The following is a 20614-nucleotide window of genomic DNA, read 5'->3' as shown; positions in this document are numbered from 1 at the left end:
AAACGGACTGGTAGGAAAAAATAAATGGATAGTGAAATGGCAAAGGGAGAATGCTCAATCACTGATATGATTTAATTAAATACATTTTCAATTCAGATGGACAAAAATCCTAGATCTAAATGAGATTAACTGAAATTTATTTGGCTTTGTGGTTGGTTGGTTTGTTTGGTGTGGTTTGGTGTTTTTTTTTTTGTTTGTTTTTTGTTTTTTTTACAGTTGCTACTTATTTAACAATTCTAGTAAAGAGTTGCTCATGCTGTTTCAGACAGGTTTGTAAGATTTACAGTGTGGCTGTAATATTTTCTCATATAGAATGTGCTGCAAATTTCTTCTGAAAATACAAGCAAATTGAATACTTAAATTAAAATGTGGGCAAGAATTATAAGTACTCTGACTTTTCTGTGCTTACGTTCTCCTTGAAAAAAAAAAACAACAAACTGCCTCTAAGTTATTTTCATTAAGTGAAGATTTTATGTCACTTTATTCCTTGATTAGGAAAGCAATGATTTGAAAAATTCAAGATATTGAGGTTTCAAAAGTGTCAGGGATGCTCCGCTTTTAGAAAACATAAGTAAATATTTCAGTGCAACATGCTTAAAATAAATGGCTATGGATGTTTGTGGATATGCAAGTATTTCTGATCAGTTTCATGGGTCAAACTTTCACATTAAAAAGGTGATAAATGTATGCATGCACAGTCAAGTTAATATAAGTCTCTAAACACAATCTGTGTAAAACAGCAAAGTGATGCATCTAGTACTTAAGGCTTGTTGTAAGAACTGTTGAATCTGAACACTGCCTTAGGAATTTTCTTTTTTTAATATTGAGAAAATTAAACTATTAAATGATTAAAAATTGCTTTTGAAGTATTTTCTGGAAAGCCATCAAAAGTGAAAGATCCAGATTTTAGTTTCCAAGTGCAGGTTGTCACTCAGGCTTTAAGTTCCACCCGCTCATTAGTTGTTTCAATATCCTTCTACACTCAGTGACCTGATGGCCACGGTTCTGCTTTTTTTTTTGTTTGTGGCAAACTTTTACATTATTCCCGGACAATCTGACTTTTCAGCATTCTTCACATTTTTATTGTTTACTCACATGGGAGAAGATGGAATGAAAAGTTGACAACCAAGCTGAAGCAAGAACAGGCTTTTTACTTGGTACTGTTATACCTGGCTTTGGATAAATCTTGCAAGTGAACAAGTGACTGTCAAAAGTATGAGATAATAGAAAGGCTGGGTAGCTGGGGTTGAGCACTGTTAAATCTGAGCACTCTCTTGATGGCAGTTCATTGGAGTTTAATTTAATCTGGTTTTACAATTCAGATATTTTTTTTAAGACCTAAAGCTTGTTTTGTGGTGTGACAGACCTTTAGACTTTGTCCCTTAAATTGTATTTCTCTAATGGGCCAGAGTGTTTTTCACATCTGCTTTTTGATGAGGTGTCTGAATATATGCTCTGGTTTCATCATGTTCCTTGTACGATTTGGTGAAATTCAGATTTGCTTGTAGGTAAGCCTTTGGCCTTCCAGTTGCTTCTGCCTTGCAAAGAAATTAATTCCTTCAAGCCAGCGAGTCTGCAGCTCCAGCTGTGACTGTAGATGAATGTTCTTGCAGGGTCATGTACTGTAGCTCTGAACAAAAGGATTAACAAGAGTTCACTTGGAGGAAAAACACTTAATTTCACCGTAATAACTATGAGAATCCATAGGGAAAGCCAATAAAGCTTTACTATTAAAATTGTTAACAAATGATTATTTCACCGTGACCCCCCTTCCCACTGTTATTGTACTTTTGGAACAGCAACAAAGGATGGGATTGACCTAGTTCATGGTAGTACTTTTGTCACTGGCCTACAAATGATCTTTTTCTTGAAAAATAATTCCTAGTTTAGTTCTTTTAGGAGGCAGTGATGGTGTTTCTGAAGGAAACAATGTTTTCCGATGTGTTTCATGCGGTCTTCTGTCCCAAAACTTTGCTTGGTACAATGGAAGAAGGGGCATCGTGTAGGTAGTTACGCAGGGACCAAGCCTGGCAGCCAGCAATGCCCAGATGATGCATGTCATTGCTCCAGAAGAGCATGTAAATTTTCCACAACTAGCACAAACTGCTTTTAATGATTCCTGGCAGAAAGGGAGGATTTCCAGGGTGACTCTCTTCAGCTTCATACATAGTGCTCATTGTCTTGGCTCCAAGCTGCACCTCCGCCCAGGATTTGGGGAGAGCAGAGGGGCTGCTGGCAGGGGCCTTCCTCACTCACTAGTATCTCTGTTGGCTGCTGATGGCTGGGGTATGACCCCTTTCTGCTCAAGCAAGTGGTGTGAAGGGCCAAGCCACTATTCAGGGCAATAGTCTGATCCTTGAGGGCTCTCCTGTTTCTATTGGAGATGTGGGGAGAGGGCGGAAGGAGTTTGATCACAGTGATCTTGACTCTTTACCCAACATTTTAGAACTGCCAGCCTCAGGCAGCACTATTATCTCAGTAGGCAAAGCAATACTTGTATCCATTTATTTGGGAAGGAAAACAAGTAATTAAAATTGACTAATGTGACTGCCCTTCTTGGTTTAAGAAATCAAATAGATAAAAGTAATTTAAATTTAAAGGTTAAAACTCAATATTAGCTTTGTCTTTTTGCTTCACTTGGGCTTTTGACGTGATCTGTGAATCCTGATTTGTATGTTGGTGACACTCTTGAACCCCTGGCTAGAAAATGCTACAGCACTTGTCTGGGTTGTCTGCCAAGAGCTTCTGGTGTTGAAGCCAAGGCATGAAGGCTGGTGCGTGAACAGGTCTCACTGATAGTGGCCTGAGGTGCTGCTTGAGTACACACTTAGCACCAAGAACTGGGAAGCAGTTTGGCTTCTGTCATGTGCTTTTCTGTTCCTTATTTTTACTTCAAAGACTTTGCCCCTTTGACACATGTTTATGTGTCTAGTATATATTTGCAAAGAAATATAACTTGTAAAAGTATCCCTCAATCTTTGTTTCATCAAAGGACCACCTAATACTTTTTTTTCCAGAAAAGAAAACTCTATGGACAACATTGCACTATGTTTCAACAGTGGTTTTTATCTGTGACCAGATAAGAATCATATTAAATTTTGAATGTTGACCCGCTCCTTTTCCCTCCTGTTGTTTTCTTGCTTGTGTGCTCAGGAATGTGGCTTGAATTTTTCTTCCTCGTGATTATTTTGTGGACTACCTTCTGAAACTGTAGGGGCCACCAGCAGTCCATAGGGATGGCTGAGAAGCCACAGTCTGCATAGAATTCCACGTGAACTTTTGTTCTTAGCTATACCCTTGATCCAGCACTCTTTAATTCAAATGTTTCTGATGGTCTCCTGTGTAATACCCAATGTGGCTTTAATTACTCGCAAGTGACAAGTAAAGGTAGGAACTAATTGCAGTCAAATAATTTGGCATGGTCTTTTTTCAACTTGATTTTATCATTGGTTTGATTTTTTTTTTCCTTTTTTGTGCCTGTAAGTTCAGGTAGGCAGCCTGTGCTTTAGAGGTGTTCTCTGTTTTTCCTGTGTTCTTCAATGATCTTGGTGAAAGATGTCACCTTGCAGAAACTGCAGACACCGTCTTGGTCGAGACTTGAGTTTAAAAGCACATTTTGTGGAAACAGTTGATGTGGTATTCCTGCGTGTGCTGGTTTTGTTTTAATCTGACTAGACTTCCAGAAACTTAGTGTTGTAAGGTGAAAATTTTAAACCAAAGCCACTGCAGGTAATGGTACAACTCTCAGGTCTTCTCTATTTATGTATATTAGGTCTTTCATTGTTGCATTGACGAGTTCACACTAACAGGATTTAACTGTGGACAGGGAACTGCAATTCAGGATTCTCCCCCACCTTGGAAAAGCCACTTAATAGTTTGAATGAACATCAAGCTTATAAGATGCCTTCTGGATAAAAGCTAATTTACTTTAGCAATTAAAATGTTCTATATTCTGTAGCTGAAAAATGTTTCTAAGTTGGTCTCCACTGGGAAAGTGAGCTGGGTTCTTTCTGTTTCACATCTCATCCAGAGATTATACTCAACAACGTGGTGTTCTCTAAGCGACACCTGCGTGTAACAACTCACTGCCCTGAAACCTTCCTCTCCATTATGTCTGTGCTGTCTCACTGAAGGCTGAGCAGGTTGTGCGGATGTAAGAGAAGTATGTGTTAGCCAGGATGGGCTGTTGGTGTTACTATAATGTGAGAATGGAGGGAGCACACCTTGAGGGTTTTTTTTTAAAGGCAGATCAAACTAGATCTGAGAGCTAATGAGCTGATTTTTTATTTAATATCTAAGCAGATCAACTATGAGAGGAGTCAGTAATGAAATAAGAATATCACTTGACCATGCCGTTTTTCCAAGCTTTTAACACAGAGCCGCACTGAAGAATACTGTGTGGTGAGGTTCTGTAGACTTTTAAGACAGTTATGTAAAACTGGTGATGTGAAAGGATGCAAATTAGAAAAAAACATTGTAAATTTATTTTTCCTTGCGTAAATTAGAGTAACTTCTAATTTTTTTGAAAGCATTTATGTGCATATACTAGTATTAGATATGTAATTTTAAAATCTGTAGATGGCGAGATGGGTATATCTGCATGTGGATTTTGTAAGCCTTGTCTCATAATAGGTGAAGTATAGTGAAACACACTTGTAGCCATATCTTGAGTGATGCTTTGCTAGCCTTATTTACTTGAGTAGGCGGCTGAGCTGTCCATGAGAAGTAACTGTATTGAAGCAGCAGAAACCAGAATGTTATTCCATGTGTTACAGATTGCTAGAAATTGGATCGGACCTGCTGAGAGATTGCATCTTGCACCTTAGGTTTGAGTAAGATAATTTTAAGATGTGAATAGGGGAGAAAATGCGTTACACAGGTGTAATTCACAATAAAATGCAGCGTCCTTCGTAAAAGCAGACCTGTTGGCATACTGTTATGAAGAAGTACTTTTCCTGTGTGCTAGAAAGTATGTTTTGCCCATGAAGTCTATGGCGATATGCTTGCAGACATGGGAGTTAACTACAGAACATGAAAACTGAAAGGTTAATTTGCTAGCTATCTTGCTGCATAGTTACTCTCTGTTAATCAAGCAGATGCATGCATCATTAGCAGTGCATTTTTTTTCCAGTTTAGTATTTGATTTAGAAATAAAGTACTTTGCAGAGATACAGTATAACAAATACAAGTTGCAGAGCCTCTTAATATTTGTGCTGTGCCTATGAAGTCAAAGTGCAACTCTGAAGAATGCTGTGTCCAGAATTTTAAAGTAGTCTTTATGCCTAGATGCTTAAGAAATATAGAGCTTTCCAGCTGAAACTGAAAATAAAAGAAAAAATTTAAGAAAAGACATGTTTCATATTTAGCATAAGTCATTCTTTCTGTAAAATATAACCATGATTTGAAAATGCTATTTCTTTTCTTGTGAGAACTGAAAAAACTTCTCTGCATACAGTGTGAATTAATATCAACAAGTGAATATGTGGATAAAACATAGTTGCTAAATCATTAAACCAGCTAGGGATGACTGCTTCTCTTTTGATCCTTCTATTATTTACATACCATGTTGATTTTCCATCTATAATTCGTCCTGTAAGTAACTGCATTTCTTGCAGTTCTAGTTCTTCCTCCGATGAATGTACCACAACTTTGTTAGAATGCATGGAGAAAAAGTCTAAAAAATGAGATAAAAAAAGAATAATCTGAAAAACATCTTTGCAAGTGCAGCGTAAGACTGAACTGTGAAGTATTATCGTTTAACTTGCTGTGGATTTGGTGACTTTTGTATTATGTAACACGCTGATATTTCTTTTTAAACATTTAGGAGTTCAACAGATCTTTTTGTTCTGTGGTTGCTGAAGCATTACCCTGGGACAGCAGTAATGATTGATGAATACACTTCAGGTAAGAAATCAGATGTATGCCATTTGGTGTGGTTGTTCATTAAATTTCCTCACATTGTTTTGGTTAAGCTTCAATAGTAGCAGTCTTTAATGTTGCGGCATCAAAATTCACTGAATATAAAGTATAAATCTCTTGTCTATGTGAATGTTTACATATGTGTCTCTGTAAATCATTGTGAGTAGGTTGTTGGTTTTTCTCCGAGATTCGGTAACTCTGACAACAGATGACGTTGCATATTAAGTTGGGTTCTAATGATCAAAAGATTATTACATAATACGGTCTGTCATTTCTAATTCTTTCATCAACCCACCTGCTCCTGCAGGAATTAGTTCCATCTACTTTAAGTTATACCAGATTGAAGCATCTGTTCCAGAAGGCTTCACTTTTCTAAACCATATTTGGCTTGCTAAAAAATTTGAGGTTTGCCCTTCAGTAAACTTTATACCAGTTAGTCTGCTAATACTTTGGTAAAAATATGTCCATGAAGAGGAAAACAAAAGACTTTTGTGTATTTGCAGTGAATTGCAGCCATACCCCATGGGGGAAATGCTGCCTCTCCAGTGAATTCTGTTCTTCTGCCCCTTATGATCCAGTTTCATGCAGATTTTTCACCTGGTAGTGGTCATGAGTAGTCATGAGTAGTCTGGTGCAGGTTTCTACTGCGTCTCCATGTGTCTCAGTTTGTTAAATAGAGACCTCCTAAGATACATTTTTCTCAATAAATCCGCTTTTATTGAAGATACGAATGTGATGGAAATACAATAAAAAGAGAATGTGTGCCAGCACGCATATGTTTCTTTGCCCCAAAGCAGCAAACTCTCTTCCTCAGTCATGATGTGTACAAGATTTATCTGATGTTGATAAACTGTAAGTTTATTAGTAATATATAATTATCCTTTGTAATTCATTAGAATGATAGGAACAAACAAGCTGCTGCTATTATAGTCTTTAGCCTTGCCACTGTATAAAACACCTCCTTAACTTACTTTTGGATTTTATTTCACATTAGCAATTATGACTGTAGGCCTTATAGGACAATTTCAGCATTCCTTGAGTGGTTTAAGTAACTCAACTTGTTCTTTGAGGCTGTGCCGTTTCAGGATATAGTTGTCAAGCTGTTGATACCCTTGGAAGTTAACCCATGCTTGTTAAAGCCTACACAGAAGGAAGCAAAGATTGGCCTTGATTCAATTCCTGCTCTGTCACCAAGTTTCCTGGGAAACTGTGGACAAATTCTTTAGTTCCGGTATCAGTGGGAGGTGAGTGCATACAGACCATGTGCTTGCGTTTCTGGTAGAGAAGACAGTCTGTCCAGAGTGCTTTTTTTGCACAACTCTGTTATGCCCAGGGCTATTGAGCTTTCTGTGCACCTGAGGATCACCTTGCTGTGCTGGTAATGCAGAGCTGCTATGCAGCTGATTCTCAGAAGTGAAGGTGGTTACTGCCAAATGTACATTTCACCTAAAGTAAAAGACTAGGGCTTACACATAAGTGGTGTCAGTACACACTGGGCTTCCAATCACCCTCTTCTTTTCTTCCTTTGTGAGAGTATTGCCGAGATAAATATGGTGAAGACTGCATTGTGTTCAGATTGGAGCCGGATGTGTATCTAATACAGGCACACTGTTAAAGAGGTGCCTTAGGGCAAGGGCACAAAATGTACAAATGGATGACCCTGGAGTTTACTTTATTCTGCAACTTGCAGGCTGTAAGACCATAAACACAGCAAATGCAACAAAATGTCAATATCAGTTAGATCAAGGGACCCGGTTAAGCTTAGACCTTTAGGGAAGGCATAGCAGCCTCCTGTCCCAGGGAGTGACTGGTAGCTGATGCCAAGAGAGGGGAGTGGAGTAAGCCCGGTATCTGGTTGCTTCCCAGATCAACCTCTCATGATCTGCAGATGAAGGACCTCCAAGTCAGTGGTGGCTTCTGTGTTGAGTAGTCTTGGGTACACTTTCTCCTTCTGTGAATATGTCAGATTATGTTTTGAACTCAGGTGAATTTTTAGGCTCTGCAACTACACACTGTTTGGAATTCCCCAGCTGAATGCTGGGGGGAAGGAGGGAGCACTCCCTAAAGTTGGTTTTGAACCTCCTACTTGCTAACTTCATTTAACCTGGGGACTAGGGCAATGTGCCCGGAGAGTGAGGAGTTAAACAGTGCCCTTTGTGCTCCAGTGGGGTGGTGGCAAAAGATGGTGGGCGCTAAGTTCTGAAGAAGGCATCTTTTTAAATAGCTAGAGTAAAATCTCCCTGAAGTGAAATGAAACTGAAGGGTTTCTGTGGCTCTCCCACTGCTGGTGCCTTTCCTAACTGTGTAGATTTCGGGCAGCTGCTCAGACCTGTCTTGCTTTTTTTTTTTTGATCTCATTTCCCATGTTTTTTAAATAGTAGTTTGGGGGTTGTGTGGCGTATATGTTCTTACCTCCTGAAGTTCCAGAAAGCAACAGAAAAGATGCTCTGTCTTTTGAGCTGTTAAGCAGTTGTCCTGACCATTTTTTTTCCCTGACAGAATTCAAGATTCTGTGGAAGAAACCATTGTAAGTTTAAAATATTCTAGGCACATGCATTCAGTGGGTTGATCCTCCCAGCAACACATTAAAATATAGGACCATTAGTCAGAATTGAACTATATTTTTCTTGTTTTTCTTTTGTACATTTAAAACATTGGTTTTGGGTCACAGAAACTTTAGATGGGTTAAAAAGAAAAAAGGAATTGCCAAATAGTTCCTTTGCTGCAAAAATCATTGTACTGAGGACCTGACCTCACATATTCCAGCTAAAGCATCAAGGCGATGGAAGGAAGTGTGAATATTGCATAAATCTACCTGACTGACTTAGATGAGTCATAAAAATACACTCTGTAATATATATGATGTTAACTGTTGTGGTAAGATTGCTGAACTGGAAAGGGCTATGGCTTTGCTGAAGGTGATCGTCTCTAAAAAGGTAAAATTTGGTACTGTGAATGTGCTAAGTACAAAATAAAGGGTACCACACTTTTAAGAGTAAAGGCTTTTAAAATTCCATAAAAGCAAGCAGAACCAAAACCAACTTTTAGCTAAAATCTGAGTGCCATTTGAAAGAGAATAATTTAATTATACTGATTCTCCTTGTTGGCAGAGAATATTTGGAAGACAGAATTTATACAGCTGGGTAAAAGTTGGGTTTATTTTTGCTCTCCGTTTTTGTTTTTCTTCAAAACACAGTGGAGATCTGTGTTTTGATAACAGAACCAACTTAATGTTGTACACTTGTTTCCATCCCATCTGCCCTCATTTTCCCTTCTGCATCTATATTTGGGGCAGAAAGTGATAAGGCAGCTCTTACAAAGGATCGCCTTGATGTGCAAGGCCTTCAGCTGAATCCTTATTAGATACAAGGCAAATTGCATGTAGCATATCATTTGAGGCTTTTTCAGTTGAAGATGACTCCACTGTGTGTGTTCTGACGTCTCATGGAAAACCATATAAAAGACTGCCAAGACAGCTTTTTCACTTAGAAGAAACTGTTGGGTGCCGTGGTCCTCAAGTCCCCACAAAATGGGCAAAAATTTGCCCCTGGATCCTTTCTGGGAGGCAGATGGACGCTGAGCTTGCCTGTGGTACAAAATGACCAGCTATTTAATGGAGAACCAAGAGGAGGAGCCTCAGATAAAAAAATCTTTGCAATACTAGAACTGCGGTTGAACTGTTTGCTCACTGTGTTAAGCCTTCAAAAAGGGGTGGTGGTGGGGAGAAGAGCAAATGCACTGCTGTGCTTGCCTGTGCAGGAAGGAGTGGCTGAGAAAAATGCGTTGTGAGTGTTTGGGAGAGAGTTGGCCAGTTTGATTAGACTAAAGAGAATAAGGTTTATCCACAGAACGTCTGGATGCATGTGAATATATGGAGGTGGATTGTTTCTTGCCAGAGACTTGTATAAAATTATAAAAACAGGGCAGGTTTTTTTCTGTAGCAGGATATAACTAGATTGTAAACTTTGGCAGGACTCAACATCTGAATGCTTCTTGAAACTCTGACAATGTTTTTGTAAAACTGATTCTGGAACTGGAATAAATGAGAGTTTTCTGTAGTCTACCTCATGTTAATTAGGTGAAACAGTCAGTTTTGTATTTGTCCAGAAAGAGGTCAAAGCAACCAAGAAGTGGAGAATGAAGGAGCCAAACAAGGGTAAGTAATGAGCCAATTTTTCAAACTGGCAATGACATACCAGGAGTTTGGAAAAAGTATGCTTGCAAGCTTCCTTTATTATTATAACCTCTTGAACAGAATAATCCCGTCCAAACAGCTATAAACGCTTTCCAGTAGAGAGTTTTACGACCTAGTTTCTGACTGAAACACTGTATCTCAGTGTGTGGAAAGAACTTAAACGAAGATGCTGGTGGCAGTGCCTCTAGAGCGTCGTATTACAAACTCCGTGTATTTAGGCACCCCTGCCTTTTACAAATACTTGCTAAGTGGAGTCAAGTGGAGTGAACTTGAAACACTGGGGTTTTTTTGCAGGGGACTTTTAAATGCCTGGGTTGGCATGCAGAATTTTCATAAGATGCCTGAATTTTTTTAATGGAGCACTGTTTGGAAAAATAATCATTCTAGGACTATTTCAACAGGAGTTCAGCAATTACAGGATGCCTTTCTAGATCCTGTGTTCCTCTAGAGCAGTGAAGGGGAAAAAAAAGGTGGATTTAGTCTGTTCACAATTATAAATCTATTCTGGAGAGAGGCAGGGAAAACTTTGATTAGGTTTCATTAGATTCATGGCCTTCCTGCGAGGAGCAGGGCAAGGAGCTGAGGGAAATGTGCTGGGAGGGGGTAGGAACAAAAATGTTGAACTTGTGATTTGAACAGCAAATTCTCTTAAATTGGAGAAATATTTCTCTTTGCTTTTGTATACCCTTTGCAGGAGGCATCAGAACAGGACATTAGCTGCCCTGGTGAGAGGCTGGCTGACATGGTACTTCTGTGATGGAGAGGAAGCAACACAGAAGTATACTAGATAAGCTGCTACAAGTTGGGGGATTTTGGTTTTGCTCGCTTTTCCTGTGACTCTCTGATGCTGCTGAAGGCAAGGGAGCTCTGCTGATCTCCATCAGCTGCGGCTGTGACCAACATCATCTACTCTTTTCTTTTGCCTTTTCAAGGAGTTTGGGAATGATCTTGAAAGCATAGACCATTCGTGTCTCAGCCAAGAAGAATTTCTGAATGCTGTTGAAATACACTATTTAATAGTTGGTTAGCATAGCAAGAACTATAGCTAAAATTCTTGCAGTGTTTTAATTATAATTCCTTTATTATTCCAGTTGCTTATAACTTCCTGAAATGCTCCTGTCTCAAGTTGAAATTTTCCAGACTTGATCTTGGCCTGACAGTGACCTTTCTTCCCTTTTCTTCTTTGTTTCTCTTTTCTCTGTGGTATTAAGTGAATATGGCTTGGGCATTTCATTTATAATGAGAAGAAAATAGTTGAAAAATACACTTCAGCTATTACTTTAAAAATCTGAGACTGAATAGTTCAAGTGCTGCAGCTGTTAGAGAAATAAATGGTGGTGAAAATCATGAGAAGTGCTTCTTGAATCTTAGCAGAATCTGTGAGGGGACACTCAGGGGGCTATCAACTTTAGGTCTTAAATTGTAACGTTCTCTCCATTGTGCACAGGTATTACGCTCCTTCATAAGTAGCACATGCGGTTATTTTGGCTGGATCAGTGATCAGCTGAACGAAGCAGTAGTCCTTGGTGAAAGAGCAGATCTGTTTTTTACTGTTTGCCATGACCCTGGCAAGACAGGGCTTGTAATTCAGGAACAGAGCAGCACAGCTGGCAAGTGCTGTGCTGGGACGTGTCAGGGGAGAGCCCTCTGGGGCACTCCTCCCATCCCACAGTTCAGGTTGAAAATGTTGAAGTTTTCTGAAACTCTTCTCCCAAGAAGACTGTTAAACAAAACACAAACTTTAAATAAACTTTTTGACCATCTGTACTCAGTCTGTAGGCTACAGCAGTTTAAACCAGAGCCCTGTTGTCTTAGGGGATGGACTTTATACCTGGGATGGAAAGGGTAGAAATAAATTGTCAAATACTTTCCTTTAAATTAATGCTGTTATGTCTATTTATTAACTTATGTGAAGACTACTGATGATGGTGGTGATGTTGCTAAACAGCAAGTTGTGGGGTTTTACTTCTTGATTTGTAAGGTGTGCTTCAAGAAAAAAAGTTATGTGCCTGCCTGTTGGCTTGCACGGAGGCATGCTTTGCCTTAAAGACTGTTTTTTGCCAAGGACAATCAGTGTAAATGTTTCTATAAAACATAATAAACTTTTTATTGAAATGATTTATCTTCATCTCTTCTGTTCCGTGGGAAATATGAATTGATGTGCATCGATGAATCGTCTTTGTTTCTATTGTTAAATGGATGTGTTTTCCCAGTGACAAAGACAAGTGTCTGACTCTGAAAGCTGCAGGGCAGCAGCAGACAGGGTGAGAACAGAACTGCCAGCAGATCTGGCAGAGGTTCCCGTTGTGCTCTTCTGCCCTTTAACATATGTTTTAAGTGAATTCCCTAACTCTGAACGTCCTGTGTAACATCACAACCCTCTGATCTTGTAGAGGACTGTAGAAAATTTCTTCATTGCCTGTCATAAACTTACTTTGATTGCCTGCGTGATCATTCCTTGCAGGAGCTCCTGAGTGCTGTTCAGACAGTGCTTCAGCAGCACTGCCAGCTGCTGAGTAAAAGTAAGGTGCCTGTGGCATAAGCCCAGCTTTTCATATTGCTGGAGTATACTTATATCTTCCTGGCAAATAGTACTATATATACGGTTTTCTTAAGATTTCAGGATCTCAGGATTTAAGCTTTGGTGAATAAGTACAGAAGTCCCATCACAATCACTTTCACCTCTAAAAATTAATTGGAGTGTATCTGCTGCACTACAGAGTGAATCAGCTACTTTAAAATTCCATTGATTTGTCAGAAAAGAAGCCGCGTCTAATACCAGAACTTTGAAGAACATTCTTCTGTGTCACCTGTTTATTCCTTCAGAACAGGAGGGGCTGTTTTCTTTAAATCAGCCACCAGGTTTTGGTCCGACTTGCTATTCTCTCAGTGGGAATCTTGTCAAGTGTGGCATCCTTCTCACCTCTCCCTGAGTGAGCCGCAAACATCATAACTGTGTTAAGGGTATCTGTCAATGAAAAATTTTGGGGCTCGTTTTCTAGGGAGAACCCTGGATTGTGAATGCTTTAGGCCTCCTGATACATGGCAAATGACTAAAACATGATTGCTTGGAATAGGTACAGTAAGCTTCAGATTCAGAAATTAAAATAAAGCCTTATTTTTAAAGCTAACCTTGCTCGTCCTAATGGGAACGAGCAGTGCATGATTTGGTGTTGGCAGCAGGTAGTGAGTACTACTGTAAATGTTGTGGGTACATGACAGTCAACGGGCAAGAAGTTTTTGGTGAAATAAAGTAATCAAAACTTCCTTGGAAATGACAGACTGCTGCTTCTGTGATACTTTCCTTGTCATTTCAGTCTGTCATTGAAACTACTGGTTTGGGTTTCCTCTCTTCCATGCTGTCTTCAGGCTTATACTTTCAGCTAAATTTTTAAATGTCAACTTTTTGAAAGATAAGCATCTGTTTCCATCACAGATATTTAAATGAAGACTCAATTACTGGAGTATCCAGAAATTTGTTGTTTTGAGACTTTTGGCCCAACCTGCCTAAATTCTACACTTGGATGGGTGTGTTTTTGCTGGGCTACAGCTAGATGTTGGTTCTTTGGTCAGCTGTAGGATATTTAGGGTGAATTACTAATAGGAGCATGGAGCTAATTTTATCATGTTGGTTTTATGTTCAGTAGCTTCTGCATCCATCTTTCCTTTGTAATCTTCACTTTGACTGTAGGCATAAGCATTCTACCATCCAGAATGGACTCTAGTGTTAGAAACTTTAGTAGGAAAGGTCTTTCTGTCCTGCAGTATTTAAAAATGGACTGGTCACCCTTTAACCTGTTAAATCACGTTTAATGGGGAGTGACAGGCTTAACTTTTTTTTTTTTTTTAAGTTTATTATTATTATTAACTTTATTATTAAATAGTCTATGGTCATGAATAGTTTGAAAAACCTGTTTAACTTCTAAAATGCCGATCTGCTAATCACCCTTGCTTTGTCACTTCCTGAGCCCCCATTTGCCTCCTCTTATGTATAAGCTAATAAAATATACACTGGATGGAAAACCCAGCATAGGCAGCAAAAGCTCCCTGAGAGCTGAAGCAAATCCCACAAAGTAAATTCACGGCTTGCTGAGCCCTGCTGCTGTTCTGCCGAAGGAGGGATTGGAATAACACTTTTTTTTTTTTTTTTTTTGTGCCTGGATAATTGTGCGAATGTGCCCCGGGTGCCTGACCTCCCTCCCCCACCTTCCCAGGCGCCTCGAAAGTAACCATAATCCTTCTGGCTCCCATTTCCTCTGCCAGAAAAACACATCAGTTCTTAGCTTGGAAAATGTCCTGCTTTGCAGATGTGCTCTGTCCCAGGGAGGATGGCCCTCTCCCAGGCTGAATGTTCCTCGGGTCAGCTGCGTGACAGCGTCTCTTCTCAGCCCTCTCAGAACTGATTAATTCTGGTCATGTTACTGCTCTGTATACAGTTCGGGCAGTCTCTTATTTTGGGGATCGGTGTAGGAGGGCAGTGTTGCAGATCACATATCATAGGTTTTGAACATTGGGTGCATATGGTGACTCATTGGTTTAGTTTATATGTCAACTGGAAAATCAACTTGAAAGTTTAAACTTCTTTTAGCATGCTTACAACTCAGAGTTTCTAAATCACTCTTTTGGGGGGTCACAATTAGCACATAGACTCTCTTGCAGGGAGAGGTTAAGCTGAGGTGGAAATACTTGTGTTTTGCAAGAAAGAGGATGGTGGCTTATTGCTGCAGGGCAGACAACTGGGGCTCTGTTGGAGGAAAAGGGGGGGATGTACCCTTATGTATCATTTCTCCGAGTGGGCTGACTGGGAAAACTGAGCCTCCACAGTGTGCCCCAGTAGCTGATATGCATTGGATTTGGCTGATAAGGGGAGTGAATTAGAAAACATTCAGTGTCTCTGAAAATTAAGTCTGTCTGTGACCATAAACTGGGAAGGGCAGCACAGGGCTGACCAGTCAGGAAATCTTCAGGTGCAGAGGCAACAGTGACATGGCAAAGCCAGGGAAGCCAGCAGTCTGGAAAACAAGAAGTGGGAATTTTGCTGTGATCAAAGCAAGACCAAGAAGGAATATTGTCTTGTCGGCAGGTTTGCATTGCCATTGTCTGATGGAGATGGTGCCTGCTTGGCTCCCACGCCTGCCAGCACCCAGCCTAGCCAGCCATGCTGTACTTTCCCAGGACAGAAGTATCAGCTTGAGATTTCATGTGCAATTCGATCGCTCTGGTCAGACCACCCTTGGGTAGGCAGATTGCAGTCAGTCAAAGCTACGTTGGTGGCAGTGCTGTGTCTCTGCTGTCTGTAGGTTCAGATATGCCGGAGATTAGGCCTGTTTCAAGCTGTCTCTTTCATGGCCATACTGTTCATCTGATCCCAATCATTAAGAGATTAGGTTTCTTGAAATATCAGCATTTGTTGGCCCCCTGGCTGGAGCAAACCACTTAGCCCACAGATGCGGGAAAGGCTTCAATAGGTTTTCAGTGTGAAAGAAATGCTGAGTTCCTAAGATGTATAATTTATAGAGAAGAATAGTCTTTCACCTGCAGAGTGTTGGTAAATGCTGTTTTTTGTACTGTGGTCAAGGGCATGCACTGATAAGCTGGTGGAAGAAGGGACACAGTGATGGTAGGTGTTTCTTCTAGGGAGCAAATACAATAAAAATAGGAAAATGCATCAGAGATGGAGAGTGCTGGCCTCTCAGAGCTTCCCGAATGCACACTGGTTTAAAACTATATTTTTGCTTTCTCTGGGGACTGTGTTTCAGGTTTTGAGCTTTGTATTTTTCAAAATAGAGCCTTTGTCATAAGGAAAGGTTGAGTACTTACTACCCCAAGATCTATTAAAAATGCCTGAATGGCACGCAAAGTAGAGAGTTTTTAATTAATGTGCTGCGCTTTCTGAGGAAGAGTCTCTAAATAACCAAAAATGAGGTTTTTTGATGCTTTGGCAGTCAAGGATTTGGCCAAAGCTTTGGAAAAGGAGTACAAAACAGCATGCTTTCATTTGTTTGGAGAGGACTGCTGCCTGGTTTGATTGCTTTGTATTAGCAAATACCAAATTTCAGTGCAGATAAACACTGTAACATTTTGTTACCATAAAGAAAAAAGGCCAAGCTCTGGGTCCTGTGTCTGAAACCGGTTCCCAGACTTGTGGGTGAGGGTCCTTCCTGCAGTTCTGTCCTCTTGGCATGGGGCTGGGAATTCCCTTGACTTCATGCGTGGAGCAGGGATCTAGACCTAGACGTGTCTGAATCTCTGCAGCAAAGCTGCAACCATTCGTGGTAAAGCTTAGCGTGGGCAGAGCATGTGTGACTTGTTTATTGGTGAAATGTCTGATAATTTCAGACTTGCTTTGGATAGTTTTCACACTCCGGTTAACCCTTTGCTTTCCCTGTTTTGTCAGTTCTTAATGAAAAATCCCACCAAAATGACGTAAAATGTTCCAGTCTTTTTTTGCAGAGACAGTTCATAAGAAACACCATAATATGTACTCTGAGTACAAAAATGCATTATTCTGTTTGGTTATAGAATAGTTTAGGTTGGATAGAACCTTTTAAAGACCATCTGGTCCCTCCCTCCTGCTGTGGGCAGGGACATCTTTCACTAGATCAGGTTGCTCAAAGCCCTCTCCAACCTGACTTTGAACACTTTCATAACTAGGTCCTTTTGATATTCCCTACATTAGGGTAATAATAAAGTAATTCACATTATCACATACAGTTCTTCTGAGCCTTATGGAAATGAAGAGAATATTTCCCATGTAAATGATGGTAGAATGGATGTGAACGTTTCATATATATAGGTTGTCTTATTTTCACCAATCAACATGCAAAGGCATTTTTTACCTGCAAATCCTCCCACATAATTTAAGTTTCAAGACAGTTGTGATTGCCTTATCCTGCTTGCAGATGTTCGCCTTTTCTTGAAATTTAGACTGACTGAAGCAGTTGGTCTAGACATTATTGATTTAATTCAAGAGGAACTTGATCTCTGATCTTTTGGTGTTAACCATAGACAATGTGTTTGTACACACATACCTACAGCATGTGATACATATGTTTAGAAGTGACTTCACTGTGTGGTATGGCCTACAACGCCAAGGAGGAGAACAAGGCTACTTTTGCAGTAAGATCTCACTAAATGCAATTATCTAAAACTCCAGTTACACTAACAGTTTGCATCTGGCTGCCTGGGGAGGTAACTCAGCAGTTAAGCCAAGCAAAGCAAGGACTGGATTGCAGCAGTTTACATTTTTTTTGCACTTGAAATTCCCCGTTTAACTTTACAAATGGACTGGAAAGTTAAAACTTTTGCTAAAAGGGGCAATCTCCAAACCTTGTCGTCTGACGTGGATTCTTGAACTTAAAGAATAAATGTTATCAAGTCTCTGAAGTTCAGCCCATAAATTAGGAGGCTGGATTCTGCGGGGATGCTGGTACAGGGCTATGCTGTACAAACTGAGCTCTTGGCAGGATTGCTTTTTGTGCGTTTGCACAGGAGGGGTGAGGATGCAAGGAATCTAACCCCAAACAAATCAGTCTTTTTGAGAGGAAAATGTTTGTTGAAGTTGGCTTTAATATAGGTGCCATAGCAGGAGAATTGCAGTGATGTTTAAGCAAAACACTGGCTTCAGTGGGACACTGTGTAGCTTCTCTTCCATCTGTGAGGTTGCTCTGGATGCGCTGTGCATCACTGCAGCCAAGGTCAGATTCAGGTCATGGGTATGTGTGTGTTCAGACTATCTATAGGAGTATATAGCAGAAGCATCTGCAAGCTGTAGAGCTTTGCCAGTATCACATAATGATTTGAAACACCGCTAGGCTTAAAAAAAAGAAAAAAAACCACAAAACACTAAACCCACTTTCTCATAGCATTGGCTGTTCAAGTGTGTAATAGATATTCTTTACTGCAACAGGAGAGCATATACAGTAATTAAAACACAGAGCAGAAGAATTAGTGAAATTTGGCACAAATGCCTGAGAAAGTGTCTGCTTTAGCTGTAGATATAAATGAAGCACTAGCCAAAATTACTTTCAAAAGCTTTAATTACATCTGTTTTAATTTAGGATGTAAAATGCAGGACATTATTTTTTAATATAAATTTATTTCATGGTTAATCTGCGGATTGCAATATCCTTCCAGTAGGAAAGATGTGCTTGGAGTGGGATAATTGAAAACTTCCTTTCTGAGCTGTTTGTTAGTGTGTGGCAGGGCATGCTGTCCAGAACCACATGTTCTCTGTACACATGCAACTGGTGGTGGTAGATCATTTAACAAAAAAAATAAAACAACACTTTTGATTTTAATGGAAGTGTATTATTAAACAATAAGCTGTTCATACTGCAGATAAGTAAACCAGTCATCAAAATCCAATACCGTTTCCATAGTTGTTTTTTTCTGAAGTGCACACAGTAGGAATGGAGACTAGTACTTTTCAAAGTATTCTAAAGCTGACTGCTTGTAAATGAGAAAAATAACATGCTTGAGCTAGTAAATGTTTTTTCTGTAATTAACCTTTTCCAAATAAGAAAGGGACCTTGTGAATGGACACACGCACACAGACATAACCTGTACTGCTTGATGGCTGCAGGAGTCATGCACCAGTAAAGAATGAGTTCAAAACGTTCCTGATGAGAGAGTGTAAGGTCCAGGCAAGGGAGGGACTGGCAGTCTTGCAAACCTGCCTGCTCACAGAAAGGATTTCAAGAGTGCCATTTGAAAAATTAGACCTGCTCTATAAATCAGCGAGTTCAAATGATTCAGATCTGAAGGATTTGGGAAGATTATCTGAATGAATTTCAAGCACTACTGGCCACTGTATTGGATGGGTTGTGAAATAAATAGTGAGTTGGACAAGAGAAGCAAGAAGAAAAGGTCGTCTGTTCTCCTCCCACTCAAACAGGCAGAGGAAGGGGAACCAGGAACTGCTGCTCAGTGAGCCTCAGTTTTAGTCCTCATGTAAACACTTACACTAATGAATAAGGTACTAGATTTAAAAATAGACCCTGTGTGTATCTGAATAACAGAAACGTGAGTTAGAACTATGTATCTGGGTAAAAGAATCATGGGTCTTAAATAGTTTAGTTACATAAATGCAGAAATCGGGCCAGAATGACTGGAAAGCTTCCCCCCCCCCCCCCCCGAATTATGGTATTGATTATTGATGGTAGGAGGGGACTGTGGTTCATATAATGTGACTTGATTTTGGGGGAGTAATATAGAATATTTTCTTCTGTCATCTTACTTAAAATACCATTTTAATTCACTAGTCTGTGAAAGTTGGCATACTGAATGAAATTGAAAACTGGCAAAAATAAAATGGAAAAAGAAACAAACCACCCCCTCTCAAATCCAGAAACCAGATGGCAGTAACAATATACAAGGTTAGGGAGTGCTATCAAGTGGACATTGTAATGATTTCCCGCCTTATTTTAAAATATTTTAATGTGGGGATGTGGCATGCTGATGTGTAGTGACAAACTCTATGAGCTCTCTTCCAATTCATTGTATTTTCTCCTGCACTCAGGCATGATCAGCTCTTCAAAAACTGCTTAGCATCAGCTCCTGCTTACAGCAAGAGGATATGTTTTGAGCAGGGTGTTGATTTTTGTCAGAGGAGTGGCTGTACCAGTGGTTTTAGGATCATGTCTCTGAGAAGAGTTTTTGGTCCATGTTGTGTGTGCGCGCGTTAGGAGTATCACTTTTTAAACCCCTCCAGCAAAACTTTGATCAATTAGTGATGTGATGCTGGAGATCTTTATTGTAGGAACTTCTCTCCATACATATGAGGCTTGGGAAAGCTGAGTTTCTCAGGTAATTACTTCATGTGATTGCCAAGTTAGCTGTTTAAGTAAGAAAGACAATCCCACCAAATCCATGAAATTTCTGATAAAATCTTGAGCATGTGGCAGTGCTGCGCCGTGATGCATCTTTTGTCCCGAGATGCATCTGTTACAGTAGGAACAAACTGATAAGGATTAATTTGTCTGACTTGCATGATCCCAGTGATTTGCTAGCTGCAGGTAACATCACTGTGATGGCAGGCACACATTGCTCTGCTTGGTCTTCAAAAACATTACTAAAAATTCAGTCATATTGCCAGTAAATACTGCCTGTTGCAGTTGCCACAACCCAGCTTTTAACTTACATTCAGGCAAAGAGGGACTCTGCTGTGCCAAAGGGGAGGACAGAGAAGATCCAGTGGGTTTGGTGGTCCTGTCCCTTGCTTTCTGAAGGCACTTGGTTAAAGTGAGGCCCACTGATTTATCCTCCAGCCTTTCTTTAATTATGAAACCAAGGAAATACTGGATGCACACTTCAGTTTTTCCATTGTAGCTTGGACTTTGGGATCACTTTTATTAGCTGATGGAGTTTTAGAAACCTGGAAGCCTGTACTGCTTGGGAGGAAATTATTTGGGAAAGATAGATAGTGACAGTAGAAAAATGAGTTAGAGTAACTCTCTGGATGTCAAATGCATCTTTGACTTATAACTAGCTGCTAAGTCT

General features: G+C 39.9%; 1 protein-coding gene across 4 annotated transcripts in view; it reads left to right on the top strand.

Annotated features, from left to right (window-relative positions):
* The window catches only part of LOC142052967 (uncharacterized), a 265027-nt gene that overhangs the window by 76436 nt on the left and 167977 nt on the right, over positions 1 to 20614 (top strand). For all 4 annotated transcript variants that reach the window (XM_075083901.1, XM_075083902.1, XM_075083905.1 and 1 more), the window contains one exon: positions 5825 to 5904. The gene's annotated coding sequence lies outside the window, so the exon portion shown is untranslated. The remainder of the gene's footprint in view (positions 1 to 5824; positions 5905 to 20614) is intronic.

Source organism: Phalacrocorax aristotelis, chromosome 2, assembly GCF_949628215.1.
Source record: "Phalacrocorax aristotelis chromosome 2, bGulAri2.1, whole genome shotgun sequence".
NCBI lineage: Eukaryota > Metazoa > Chordata > Aves > Suliformes > Phalacrocoracidae > Phalacrocorax > Phalacrocorax aristotelis.
Note: the sequence above shows the minus strand (reverse complement) of the source record. Positions and strands in the feature narration are given on the sequence as shown.